This window comes from Spinacia oleracea, chromosome 6 (genome assembly GCF_020520425.1).
Source record: "Spinacia oleracea cultivar Varoflay chromosome 6, BTI_SOV_V1, whole genome shotgun sequence".
NCBI classification, from domain to species: Eukaryota; Viridiplantae; Streptophyta; class Magnoliopsida; order Caryophyllales; family Amaranthaceae; genus Spinacia; species Spinacia oleracea.
Window position 1 is genome coordinate 112,722,052 of NC_079492.1, and position 13,942 is coordinate 112,735,993.

The following is a 13,942-nucleotide window of genomic DNA, read 5'->3' on the forward strand; positions in this document are numbered from 1 at the left end:
GAGTCGATTACAGCCCGGTTGCAAGGACTGTGGTAAATATTTTATCCGTTCTTTTTTTAGATAACACAATTTTTTAGGCACGTATATGAATGGACGATTTCAAACATTAATATCTTCGGTTATGGATAACAAAAAATTATATATAATTGATATTTTTTAAAAAAATATTGAGACAAATCTAATTTATTCCTCACTTTACTATATTTTTTCTCAAGTACAAAATCACACAAGGAAGTTAAAGGAGCTTATGTGAATAGTGTCAAAATTCAATTGTGTCATCTAATAAGAAATGGAGGAAGTATAAACTTACTCCAGTAGTTAGCGCACCATATCAGCCGGCCGACGTGCCATGGTTGGAGCCAAGAAAATTTTGTTCAAAAGGCCTCTTTTGCCAAACCTACACCCATAATATATGGTCTCACAAATCATTAACAGTGCGCTCTAGTTATTTGATTTTTACTTATTTTATCTTAACTTATTAGAACTTATCTAAATATATTTTAATTATACATTGAACTTGGTCAACCTTTATCTTATACGAAGTATAACCTAAGTTGGGCTACATTTCCAGCCAAAACTTGGTTACCCAAACCCGCCCCCCTTTTTTAGATAATTTTTTAGTTTTTAGTTATAAAAAACTAAAAACTGATTTACATTTTTGTTTCTTATTTTTTAGCATTGACCAAACAAAACTACGAAGTACTGTTTTAGAATGAAAAACATACCACAAATTTCTTGTTGGTTCAGTGGTGATTTGATGCTGAACTTAGTAGGGAGGATCCCGTGTTCGATTCCCCCCAACAACAATTTGGAGGGGACTGGAACCTACCCATTCAGAACTCGCTCCGAAACCGGATTAACCCTAAGGATGAACCCGGGTGGTACAACAAAAAAGAATGAAAAACATACCCCTCCCTATTTTTTAGGAGTTATATACTCCGTGCATCATTTCCGGTAGTACTTTTTTATGAGTTATATTTTTATTTTGGTAACTTCCAAATTAAAATATTACTCCGTATACTCAAATTCCATACTCCCATTTATTTATCATTTATCTCTCTCATGATCCCCGTCAGTGGAGTAACCAGAAATTTAAGAATGGCAGGGCAACGTTAAAATATAAAGCTTCAGAAGTGGTAAATAGTTGCTTTATTTTTTGTTAATACGAAGTATATGAAATAATCCCATCTTCATTATTGTAACTATTGGCGCAATTAGAAGTACACTTGGTTCAAAATTTTAGTAACATATCCAAGTCCCAAATTCATAGAGTTAAAATGCTAGTCGATTACAAAAAAATTGAGTTTAAAAAAAAATTGATATAAGCCAAGAGCTGAGGTTAATTTGGTAATACACTTTTGGTGTCCCAAGCAAAAAGACCAAAATACCCCCACTTCCAATTTAACCCCTGCCTCTCTTCTAAACCCTAAATATTCCGTGTCTCTTTCACCGCGCACCCTCTATCTCTCTCCTCCCCCTATCTCTTTTCTTCCGAATTCTTCTACTCCCCCAAAACCTTCTCCCTACTTCATTCTCTCCATTGCCTCTCGCCGTCGCCATCACTATCACCATCACCATCACCATCACCATCTGATCTTTAGGGTTTCTTCCGCATAAGCCGTTGTAAACGCCGAAAAGATCGGAAACCACGACTGAGGAGGTAAAAAGTGGCGACTACGATGAGTCGCTACAATTGTTAAGATTCGTTGAAAAGAAGACCTCCACATTTTCTAGCTACAATTCGTGTGTCAATCCAAAAGTTTTCTTGCCTATTATTTGTTGTAATTGAATTACAAACCTACAGAGAGTAATTAATGCCCTTCCTTCCCAAAAACTTCCTTTGTCTTCTATGGCGATCCATCAGTGACGATAATCACAAACTCTATCAAGTTTTAAGCTTGAATTCGTCGTTTATGTTTTTATTTCTTCTTTCAATTTCAATATTTATTCATATAATTAATGATATCAAAATCTTGGGTTTTTCAGATGAACTTAATTGGGGAAAAACTGAAGACAAGATGGCGATAGAAATTCAATACTCCGTATGTCAATCCACTTACCCCATTTTATGGGTTTGATGATGCAGTCAATATTCCGCAGAAGCCGCCATTTTCGCCGTTGCTTCGTCTTACTCCCTCTCTTCCGCGACATCTACTCTTTGTCTCTCCTTCTATTCAGGTAGCTGTTCGTTAATTTTAATATTCACAATTTTAATAGTTGCAATTGTTAGGTTATGAACAATCCAATGTCATGGGGAATAAACCATAAATTCTTGATTCCAAATTAAATTCACATAATCATTTAGCATAATTTAGTAACACACTTTGTGATGCGTGCCTTCCCTTGCTACTCCCGAACCGAACAAGAACAAGTTAGAACGCCAAACGTCGTCCCTCCGTAGAAAGTCTATAGCACGTTCGGATCCGCCTTAGATCGTACCAACTAGGATAGAAAATAAGGTTTATGATTCCAGGATCTCACTTTTAGGTGATAGGAAAAGTGTATTGAATTGTGTGTTAATTCATGACCATAGGCCATGTATTTATAGGAAATAGGAAAAACCCTAGAAGCCAAAACCCTAGAATAATTTTGGCAGTTTTAGGAAATCCAAAAACCCAAAACCTTAGTGTGTTGTCCGACCAACACAAAGCCTTGTGGCCCAAGCAAGCTTACGGAGCAAGCAAGCTTGGCGCCATAGGCCTTGTGCTGCACGCACAGTCCGCACAAGCCAGCACAGCTTTGCGCTGGCGTATGGGCCTTGTGCCTGGCGTGCTTGCGTTGGCGCTGAGCCTTGTGCTCGGCGCTACGCTGCTGCCTTTGTGGGCTTGCTCATCGAGTGACGGGCTGGCCCATGTGCTAGCCTGTCGCTCGTCGAGCTTCCGGTTTGTTTTTCCGATTCCAGAATTTGTTTCTGATTCGAAAAATATTTACGTTTCCGTTTAATATTTCCGATCCTGATAATATTTCCGATTTCGACAATATTTTCGATTCCGATAATATTTCCGTTTCCGATAATATTTCCGTTTCCGGCAATATTTCCGATTCCGACAATATTTCTATTTTCGATAATATTTCAGATACGAACCATATTTCCGTTCCCGGCAATATCTTCGACTTGGATAATATTTATATTTCTGTTTTGAACCATACTTCCGTTTCCGGAAATATCTTTATTTCCGGTAAATATTCTTTCTTTTCCTTTTGAAAGTTTGTTTAGCTCCCTCTGAAACCAATATCCGTCATTTCCGAATATTCATAATTTGAGTATTTACTGAATATAATATTCTCCTAAATACTTGATCCGTTCACGTACTATTTGTGTGACCCTACGGGTATAGTCAAGAGTAAGCTGTTGTATTAATAACATTAATTCCACTTGAACTGAAACGACATCTAGCTAGGCATTCAGATCACTTGATCTCACTGAATAATTAACTTGCTTAATTAATGTTGAATCGCATTTATTAGACTTAGCATTAAATGCATTAAATACAAACTTGGACCAAGGGCATTATGATTTATTTGCTTTAGTCTCTCACTTGTCCTTAGGGACAAGTGTGCATTTCCTAATTCCTTTGTCGCTCGATGTCTGCTCATGAACATAAGGTAAAACTGGTCATCCTTATTTCGGTCAGAGGTATTCCTCGGTATCAGAGTTCAACTAGTCAAATAAACAGATAATCATAGCCTATGATTCATCTGAGCACGACCATGCATTTTACAGTTTCTAGCTCTCCGAGTGGCCTTTATACAAATTTTGGCATCTCTTCCCAATTTGCGGGAGGACAATCCCAATCTTGTGATCTTGAGGTTAGACTTCGTTTGATAGGTGATTACCCGATTGTTGCCGTTATGGTCTCCTTTTACGGTGCGACGGTTGACAACATCAAAGTAACCAGTTCTCCAAAAGAAAAGAAAATAACAAAATCACTAATTGATTAAAACCATCTTCATCAAATATAGGTCAATTCAACGGGGAAAAAGATTGCACATACCTTTGCTGCAAAATGAGCATGAGCAATTCTTCAGTGAGTCAATACCACCATCCAAACTAGAGTCATCACCCCCTTTCAATGTCGTGCATCTCTCTAATCCAAATCCTTTCAACTCCTGGAACGCTTTCAATTTCGAACTTACAACTGATTCAGAATGACTAGTCGTCAAGCACTCAACAACTCGGGGTTCCAAACCTTCATTGGTGATACCATTGACATAACATCATAGATCTACACTATATACCGAAATGTGGCATCGAAAGTTCAAATTGAACAAATTCAACACCCATAACATCAATTTTTCGCAATATCAGCATAAAATTAAGAAAAATGAATGCAGAAACGATAGATCTAGATAGAAGAAGAGAGGTTATATCTGAATACCATGCTCGAGACAGTAAAGCTACCAACAAAAATGTTGAAAGAGGAGAGAGAAAGAGAACGAAATCGAGGGCGTTTATGAAGACACCTTCTTTGAAATTGTAGAGAATGAGGGAGAGGGAGAGAATATAGACCTTCCATGGAAAGGGGCGAATGGTTTGAGGAGTTTTGAACCGGGAGAGAGGAGAGGGGAGAGAAGAGAGAGAAATGAATCTTTCAGGCTAACAGAAGAAATGAGGAGGAGAGAGAATTAAAAATTGGAGTATATGCGAGATTATTTGTTGAAGCGAACATTTAATGCCCCCTTCAATAATTGCTATTGAAGCGAACAACAAAAATGTTCGCTTCAACAACCATTTATAATGTTTGACCCGCGTTGACCGATTGGTTGTTGAAGCGTATTTCTCTATGCCCCCTCCAACAAGGAGGCTGCAACAAAGGTTTTTTCTACTAGTGCCAATTAAAATATAATCAACGGAGAGTGTAAATAATAGTAGAAAAAACAGAGGATGTTAATATACGTTACCTGCGCAACCTCGAGGAAGATAAGGATTCCCAATAAAGTCATCGTGACATTTGCAATGATAGCCATCTTGGTTGGGTGGATCTACACATAATGTGTTACTTTTACACAAAGAATTCCCTTTGGCTTGAAAAACAGAACAATTATGGGTGCGTTCTGTTCAACTTATTTGACCTGAACTTATCTGAACTTATCTGATCTTATCTGAACTTATCTGATCTGAACTTATCTGAACTTATTGGAACTTATTGGAACTTATTGAAACTTATTGGAACTTATCTGAACTTATCTGAACTTATTGAAACATATTACTAATAATAAATAATAAATAATAAATAATAAATAATAAATAATAAATAATAAATAATAAATAATAAATAATAAATAATAAATAATAAATAATAAATAATAAATAATAAATAATAAATAATAAATACTCCCTCCATTCCTTTTTGTTCTTCCCATTTCCTTTTTTAGCATTTCTTTTTGTTCTTCCCCTACTGAATCTTTACTATTTTTGGCCATAGTTTTTTTACCAATTTACCCTAAGATTCCCCACTATTTACAAAAAATACCCTAAGATTCTACCCTTTCCCACCCACTTTTACCCCACCCACCTTATTTAATTAATTAACCTAACCCCACCCCCCTCCCTTTATAACCCGTCCCTATCTCACAATCCCTCTCTCACCTCTCATTCTGATTTCTCTCTCTCACCTCTTCGGATCTCTCTCTCTCTCTCTTATTTCACTCTCTCTCTCTCTTAAAATCCCTCCCCTGTTCTTGAGAAAACCCTAGGTTTTCCGCCTCTGATCTGGGTTTTCCTCTCCAAATCTCGCAAATCTGAAACGTTTTCGCCGAAAAACGTTCATAAAAATTACTCGGATTCATTTTCCGATCAGATCCCCTCTATTTTTGTCCCCTTTTTGGTCCCTAATCGTCGCTGATCTCTGTTTTTCTGGTACTTTATGGGTTCTTCTTTGTCTAGAACTCGAGGTGATTCTGGGGTGGGAACTTCTGGTCAAAGAATCCCCGATTCCAACTGTGATTGGGGATCCAAGTGCAACTGTCCCAATAACGAGCATTCCTACTCCGCCGAATATAAAAACAATCTGTATTTGGCCCAAAAAGAAAATACGAGTACTCGAAACTATTTGGAAGAATGGTTTCGGAAGAGGGAAGTGGAGCCAGGAGAGGAGGTTGAGTCAAAATATGACGATCGGAAACCCACTCCCTCAGATCTGCGTTTTTTTCGGTGAAGGAGATTCCGATGAGGTATTACTTTTGATTTTTTGCGATTTATTTAGGGTTATTGATGTCGGTTTTATTAAAATGGTTTGATGAATGTTTGCATGTCTAAAAAAGTGGGATTTGATAAATGTTTGATTTATTTGGAGTATTGTTCATTAAACTCGGATTATTTTCTGGATTAGTTGCTCTGATTTCCCATTGCATGTGTTAAAAATGCAGATCTGGTATTATTTCGAATTTTTTGGGAATTTTTTGGAGATTTGTTGGATTCATTAGGGCTTTTTATGTTATTCTTTGCTCTGTTTTCTCATTGCATGTTGTTAAAATTGAGTTCTGATTTTATTTTGTGCTCTGTTTTTTCATTGCATGTTGTTAAAACTGAGTTATGATTTTATTTTGTGCTCTGTTTTTTCATTGCATGTTGTTAAAATTGAGTTATGATTTTATTTTGTGCTCTGTTTTTTCATTGCATGTTGTTAAAATTGAGTTCTGATTTTATTTGGAGCTATTTGGAAATTATTTGAAGAAAATCGGAATATTCATGTGTTTTGTTGATCTGTTTTCCCATTGCATGTGGTTAAAAATGGGATCTGGATGTATTTGGGATATTATTTCACATTTTTTGGGTAAAAATGGGATCTGGATGTATTCGGAAAATTAGTTGGATTTTAATGGAATTATTGTGTGATTTGCTCTCATTTATCTCATTGCATGTGGTAACCATGGTGATCTGAAATTATTTGGAACTTTATTTTGAGTTGTTTGATTAAATCTGATTTTAATTCATGGTCCCCTGTTATTTTATGATGGCACTAATCATGTTGTTTGTCCCCTATTGATTGCAAGGAACCAAGTGGGTCTGATTCATTTGATCTGGTGTATGTTGGAGAGTGTGAAAATGAGAATGGTGATGCTGTTGGGTCTCCAGGACAACTTTCATCTGGTTATCCCTCCTCAAAGAAAGGAGAAAAGGGAAAAAAATCGGCTTCAGCATCTGATGATGCTTAGATAAGTCTGTCTCCTTTCTCCCTTTTTTCATTTTATTGAATGCTGGCTAGCTGTGGAGTCATAAGGTGGATGCCAACAACTGTGATCTGTTGTTGGCCAGGGGTGTTGTTGTTTGGATGATTATGTTGTGATTAGTTGTATGGATGTTGATGTTAGATAATGATGTTATGATATTGATATTGATAATGATGATTGGATGATGGTGTTTCCATATGGTTATGAAATTTTGTGGAATGTTGTCTGTGTGATGAACATGATTTGATGGCTTAATGTCCCCTGTTTTATGGTATGTTTTGTGTATGATAAATATGATGCTTTGGTGAGTTTGAGATTTGATCAGTATAACTATGTTTTGGATTAGTAAAGGCATGAAATGAATATAATTTGGGGATAGGGTTTGAGTTATTTCAGTCCTCTCAGTGTGGCCTGGTGTTGAATGCTTAATGTCCAAGCATGTCCCTTTAGGATACAATAATGTCCCTTCATTTATTGTGATCGATGATGAGTCTTTTTTTTGCTGAGGAACAAGTCCAACTAACCACAAATGCTCGTGCTGCCATTAGTATCAGTAATGATATTTCTCGGGCGCTAAGTGTTTGTGGTTTGGAGTTGTTTTAATGATGCTTGGGGACATTCTGAGATCAATATTAGGAGGTTTGTGATCTTCAATGATGTGATTGTTGATATTCTGAGATCTTTGTTTTGATAATTGTCCTTTAACTTCTTTTGTCGAACGGAGTGAATGTCATTTCACACAATGGAATGTGAATATCAATCATTCCGTTCGGCAGAAGAATGTTAAAGATATGATAGTATTGAAACTACTTGATCAATGATGTGTGTCAATATGTCTGAGAAATGAAACCCTACATGTTAATGATCTGTTTAATGCTTCATGTCCCATGAATCAGTGGAGGTCTGTGATGAGTCTTTCATTTGATGAGGTTCAAACCCTATGTTTTTATCAGTTCATGGTGATCTGATGCATTGTTGATTGTTATTGTTATGCTTGATCTGTGATGAGTCTTTCATTTGCTGAGACTCAAACCCAATGTTCCAATAACACTTGTGCACCATTAGCATCATTGATGCTCTTCCGGAGCTAAGTGTTAGGGGATAGGGTTTGTGTCAATGATGCTTGGGGACATTCTGAGATCTTATGTCAGGTTAGACAGGAGAGGCAATTCATGTCTTGCAAAACATGTATAATGTGTTTCTGATATTCAATGATGTTAGTGTTGATATTCTGAGATCTTTGTTTTGATAATTGTCCTTTAACTTCTTTTGTCGAACGGAGTGAATGTCATTTCACACAATGGAATGTGAATATCAATCATTCCATTCGGCAGAAGAATGTTAAAGATATGATAGTATTGAAACTACTTGATCAATGATGTGTGTCAATATGTCTGAGAAATGAAACCCTACATGTTAATGATCTGTTTAATGCTTCATGTCCCATGAATCAGTGGAGGTCTGTGATGAGTCTTTCATTTGATGAGGTTCAAACCCTATGCTTTGATCAGTTCATGGTGATCTGATGCATTGTTGATTGTTATTGTTATGCTTGATCTGTGATGAGTCTTTCATTTGCTGAGACTCAAACCCAATGTTCCAATAACACTTGTGCACCATTAGCATCATTGATCCGGAGCTAAGTGTTAGGGGATAGGGTTTGTGTCAATGATGCTTGGGGACATTCTGAGATCTTATGTCAGGTTAGACAGGAGAGGCAATTCATGTATTGCAAAACATGTATAATGTGTTTCTGATATTCAATGATGTTAGTGTTTCTGATCTGTGATGTATGTGTTGATAACCTGAGATATTTGATTCTAAACATGTCCCTCACCACCAATCACCAAAGGGAATACAGATCATGTCACATCATTGATTGATCTAGTATCCCCTTTGGTGAATTGGTGGTGAGGTTGTAAATCATTTAGAAACAAATCTGTCAATGATGTAAAACAACTTAACTGAGAGTCAATGATGTTGCCTTGTTCATTGCTTCCTTGTTTTTGCTGCTTTGTTCTTGTTTCTTTGTCCATTACATCTTTTGGCACATCGGCATCCAATGGGGAAGAATTTCCATCTGAAAATGATGTGATATGCATTCTTTCCATTTGGATGCCGATGTGCTTAGAGATGTGATGTGAAAAAGTTTTTGTACTTATGCCTTGTGATCTGTGATGAGTCTTCATTTTATGAGTGTCAAACCCTTTGTTTTTCAATCAAACTCATGCACCATTAGCATCCATGATGTTTTTCAGGAGCTAAGTTTAATTGGAAAGGGTTTGATTCAATGATTTTTGGGGACATTCTGAGATATTTATGAATCTTTGTTTATGTGAGGCATATTCCATGTGTTATCAATGATGAATTGATTGTTTTTGTCAAAATTACATCTTTTGACGCATCGGTTTCAAAATGGGAATAATTTCCATCTGAAAATGATGTGATATTATTATTTATTTCCATTTTGAAGCCGATGTGTTTAGAGTTGTGATATTGCAAATGCTGCCTTGTTCTTAAGAACCCAATGCTGCCTTGTTTATAGTGTTGCCAATGCTGCCTTACCTCTTGTGCCTAGTACTTTTTCTGCCAATGCTGCCTTGTTCTTGTTATGTACTCATTTGATGTTTATTGCCTTGCCTTGATTACTCTACATTGATGTGAATAAGAATGATGGAAAAAAAACTTTACTAAACTTAAACATGAGATTCATTCATTGATGCTTCCAAAAGATATGCTTACAAAATGTTTTGCCTACATGTTATGCTTGCATTTAAGCTTACAAAAGTGACACATTGGTTTTACTTGTCAATTTAAAAACATGTCCCCAAAACACAAAAAGTTATCTAATTGTTTTCACCTTGCTTCACTGGTTTGCTTTCCATTCATCATAGAGTTGCATGCATTCATTAACTGCCCATATAGGTGCCTTGACTTGCTCTGGCAGTCTGCCTTCATCTTCTAAAATCTTCTTCTTGTTGTGTGGAAGTTGGTAATCATTGTTGCCTTTGTGTTTTAGAATCTCATTAGAAACAAACTGTAATGTCATCCACACATTAGACAATGTCTTAGGATGCAACTCATTAAAAGAATCATACACTGCTCCACTTAAGTCCTCCACAGTTTTAGGCATTTTCTTGTGCATAAGTGATTGTATTGACCTGAAAAATCCCAAGTCCAAGATGTTGCAATCTGGACTGTTTGCTGGCTGTTGAGTCAACACAAAAGTGAACCCATCTTGTTTGTAGTGTAGTTGCCATTCAGGATCATTTTGCAATATATGTGCCTTTGCATTATCTTGAATGATATAGATGACCTTTTCCCCTTCATGTGGTGGCCACTTTGCCTTGATTGCTGGAATTAGCATGTTGATCATCATTGCCCTTGTTTCAATTTGATTCACAGACTTCACTGGCTTTGTTTCAATGGTCCCCTTTACTCTGTTTTTTGATGTCCTCTTGGCTGCAACTGCATTTGTGAATGGAAATATGCCTATTTTACCATCAAATTCACAATTCCCATTTTCACCCCACCTTGGTCTGGCTACTGCTGCCATGAACATGAATTTTGGTATCTTGGTTCTTGAACTTGCACTTCTATGTGGATAGGGTTCATTGTTTGCAAGATAAACTCTCTGGTTTTTTTGAGTCAAATAAAACCACTTCTCATCAATATGAATGAAGTCATACATGCTGTAATATGTTGGTTCTTGTGGTATAGTGTAATCCATTATTAGTCTGAGTACCCACCTCATCCTTGCCATTTTGCATGCATCTGAAATGCCTGGATGCAAGGGACTTGAGTGTGGCTTAATAATTTTCCTCTTGATGAGCCTCCATACTGTTGTTGGTCCCAAATTGAGCATTCTTGCAAGATCTACAATGCATGTTCTGTCCCCCATGGCTATTTGTGCAATAGAGTCATATGTGACTTGAACCTTTTTCCTGCCACACTTGTGATACTTACTTTCCACCACATATGAATTCATTGCTGCCTTCTGCTTCTTTGCTTTGTCCCATATTGACCCTATGGTTTTTCTGTTGTAATCAAATTCTATGGCTGCATCCCTTATTGTCCCAAACAAAAGAGTTTCTGAATCTGGAATTTTTCTATTCAGCAGGTACACCAAAATTTCAAGCCTCAATTCATTATTTATTCTAGGAGTCCTAGGCTTATGATGATCTGTTCTGGGTGTTGCTGTTTGATGATGAATTGGTGATGCATTTTCTGATGGTGGTGGAAAGTTCAAATCAAAAAGAAATGGTACCTCTTGAAAGTTGGTAGTTTGCTGCTGCCCTTCCCCTTCTACTTCTGGTACTTGCTGTACATATTCAGTGCTGTTTGGTACATCTTCATTAAACCCAATGTCCCCAAAATCAGCAGCAGTATTTTGAGAAGCTTGTACCAAGTCAGCAGCATCATCACCTACCTCTGAGTCAGAATCGGAGTTAATGCCATCGCCTTCATCATCAGAAAATCCGAGGAAATCGTCATCCTCTTGATCTGAAGCCATTAAGTCCCCTGTTTTTTTGCTATTTAATGCTGAATTGAGGAATAAATTTTGGTGTTTTGCTTGTATTTATTGAACTTGGTAAAAGTCAGATTTTGGTCTTTTGTGGGGGGAAAGTGACCCTATTTATAAAGGGAATTCACTATGTCAACCCCTCAAATATTTGGAGGGAAATTAAAAATCCCCTGTTTTTTTATTTGGGGGGAAAATTTGGAGGGAAAACTGAAATCAATTGTTTGGGCTTAATTTCCAGCCAAAAAAAACGTGAGTCATTGTATGATTAAATCTGATTGGTCCATGTAACAGCTGATGGGTCCCATACCCCATGTGACTGAAATTTTTTGCTGATTTCTTTCATTACTTTAATAAAATATCTACTTTTCTCCCTATTAATTAAATACTTTCTCTTTCTTTACTTTATTCAATTTCTTACACCCAATCATTATTCTTACACCCAATCATTACTCATTTCCCAATACAAACCAAGATTCAGTTTTCTTAAACCACACCCAACATTCTTTAGGGGAAGAACAAAAGGGAATGGAGGGAGTAATAAATAATAAATAATAAATAATAAATAATAAATAATAAATAATAAATAATAAATAATAAATAATAAATAATAAATAATAAATAATAAATAATAAATAATAAATAATAAATAATAAATAATAAATAATTATTAACAAATTATTAATTATTAATAATTAATAATAAATTATTAATTATTAATAATTAATAATTAATAATTAATAATTAATAATTAATAATTAATAATTAATAATAATTAATAATAAATAATAAAAAATAAATAATAAATAATAAATAATTAATAATAAATAATAAATGATAAATAATAATAATAAATAATTAATAATAAATAATTAGTATTTAATAATTAATAACTAATATTTAATAATTAATAATTAATAAAAAATAATAAAAAATAAAAAATAAATAATAAATAATAAATAATTAATATTAATAATAATAAATAATAAATAATAATATTAATATAAATAATAATAAATAATAATAATAATAATATTAATAATAATAAATAATAATATTATTATTAATATTGAAACTTATTGGAACTTATTGTAACTTATTGAAACTTATTGAAACTTATCTGAACTTATCTGAACTTATTGGAACCTTTTGGAACTTATCTGAACATATTGGAACTTATCTGAACTTATCTGAACTTATCTGAACTTATTGGACCTGAAACGTATTTATTTAAGGTGAACAGAACGCACCCTATGTGTTCCAATTGCCCAATTAAAAACCACAATTATGTCCTTTTAGTAATGATCTTTCTAGCTTGGATTTCTTTGATAACATGATTTCCCCCTTTTATGTAGATTTTATGTTAAATTGTCTTTGGACTTATTTGTTAAAAGTTCTGTATTTTCTGTCAGCAATCTATTTTAATCGTCATACCAGGTGGCTTGATTTAAAGCTCTCTTATGTTCATTTCTCATCGTGGCAGGGAGATCTGCAGTCTCATTTAAAAAACTGCTTTGTGGGTGTTTTTGCATCTGTATGCATATTTCCATTTTTAATTAATGGAGAGACTTCACCCTTTCCTCTTATCAACTTCAGGAGAATGAAATTCAATGGGTTGTGTTTCCTACCTATCTTTCTTGCCACTCGTTGATGTCCTATCTTTATTAATATCAAATTCGGACAATTTTAGAAAGTCAATATAACTGGAAAATACAAGGACATGGAAGAATTGAAGAGGCATGAAGAATCACGCCAGCAATGAATTTTGAAGGCTAGAGATGATCTTGCAACTGCTAAACTAGGACTAGCAAACTTGCCACCTTATGATATGAGCCTTCAAGGGATGAATTTGTATGTTATGTAGTTTGTTTCAGTTTCCGTTCTTACAAGAAAATATGCATATGAGCCTCAATCATTGTATGCAGGATTTCCTAACACCTTTTGTATGAAATTAAAATTTGACCTTAAATTCCTTCTCCCGAGATCCCTTTTATGGCTCTCTTTGTAAGCATCATTGTATAGACGTATGTGAATGTAGTTTTTTTATTCATTGTTTTATTCTTCTTTGTCTTCCTCTCCTGGCAGCCTCTTTGAAGTTTTGTCATATTTTTTTTCGTATATTCTTATTATCTTAGTTCTTGATATCAAATGTGTTTAATTCAGGAAAGATTGGGGGCCAAAATTGTAGAGCCTGAACAAACTATTTCATATCTTCTAATACTACCATTTCTATTTCTACACGAGAAG